We start from the raw sequence: 1,284 nt of genomic DNA, 5'->3' as shown, positions 1-1,284 counted from the left end.
CAAAGGTTTCAGGAACAACGAGGAGTCCGGTGGCACCAAAGGTTTCAAGCAGACCCAACAAATTTTTTTGTTTTACCATTGCTGCTATGGCTCCAGAAGTAGAGCCTTCAAGTTTATGTTCCTTCATGTTTATGACAAAGCGAAAGCAATGTCAAGAGAAAGCATTATTAATACTCCTATCAACAAACACAGTGATATAACACATGCTTCATACATCTAAGACTGATTTTATTTATGGACCTTTATTTAGTGCTCATTGCTATAGTACTTGGATAACAGGACCCAATCCAACAAACGCATATGCATACTTTACTTACGTACATACTTGTAAGATCAGTTCCACAGTATGCTCTAAAAATAATTTCTCAATACTAAAGATAATAAATGATTAATAGTTATTTGTAGTGAATAATAAACACAATCATGTTTAAATGCATAAAAATATTTAAAAAAGTAAATGGTTAATGATAGACATAACATTATTACCATGATTTGTTAATGTCTGTACAGAACATTGAATATGTGCTGTGCTATTACCATTGATTTATTTTGTATAATAAATAAATAAGCATAAACCTAATTATTTGAAATAAAATATAGAGATTTAATATTATATTCATTAGTATTGATTCAAATATAATTAATCAGCAATAAAATATACTGTAAAATTCTTTCCTAACATAACTCTCCTTTTTAAAAGTTTTTTAACTAAATTTGAGAAGCAGCAGTTTAAGAAAGGGCTGGAGGAGTGAGTGGGGTTGTTTGGGAACATGAGTCTTTTCAGGACCTAACCTAATTGGATTAAGTAAAGAAGAGAGGACCACATCTCTCGCTGCTGACCCATTGCCTTCAATACAGCAGGGTGGCGCGCTTTGTCTATAGGTTGTATGGCTGATGTGCAAAGAGTCCAACAGGTGGCTCCGTGGCGCAATGGATAGCGCATTGGACTTCTAGAGGATGAAGGGATTCAAAGGTTCCGGGTTCGAGTCCCGGCGGAGTCGCAGTTTTATTATTATTATTTTTTAAAAATAATTTTAATTTTTACTTCGGGCAACTTTCCCCGCGGCACAGACCGACCGGAGCTTCCCGCGGCTGCCCACCGGGGGCCCTGCCTTCAGCCCCCAGCGGCCGGCCTCGGAGCCTCCGTGAGCAGGCGCTCGGAGTAGCGGGCTGAGGGGAGGCCGCGCTCGGCCTGCCCCGATGAGGGTGCGAGCGGCACCTTTCCCCCGGCTGCGGGAGGCGACAGAGGGCGGCCGGGGCGGGTCGCTCCCTGGCCACGGACCC

The 1,284-nt window shown here is 41.7% G+C and overlaps 1 non-coding gene across 1 annotated transcript; it reads left to right on the top strand.

Annotated features, from left to right (window-relative positions):
• The first annotated feature begins 916 nt into the window (after positions 1 to 916).
• TRNAR-UCU (transfer RNA arginine (anticodon UCU)) lies at positions 917 to 1,001 on the top strand. The gene is given in 2 exon segments: positions 917 to 953; positions 966 to 1,001. It is a non-coding gene; the product is annotated as a tRNA-Arg (tRNA).
• Positions 1,002 to 1,284: the final 283 nt, after the last annotated feature.

Source organism: Natator depressus, chromosome 8 (genome assembly GCF_965152275.1).
Source record: "Natator depressus isolate rNatDep1 chromosome 8, rNatDep2.hap1, whole genome shotgun sequence".
Classification (NCBI taxonomy): domain Eukaryota; kingdom Metazoa; phylum Chordata; order Testudines; family Cheloniidae; genus Natator; species Natator depressus.
The sequence above is the reverse complement of the archived record's forward strand: the minus strand, read 5'-3'. Positions and strand labels throughout refer to the sequence as shown.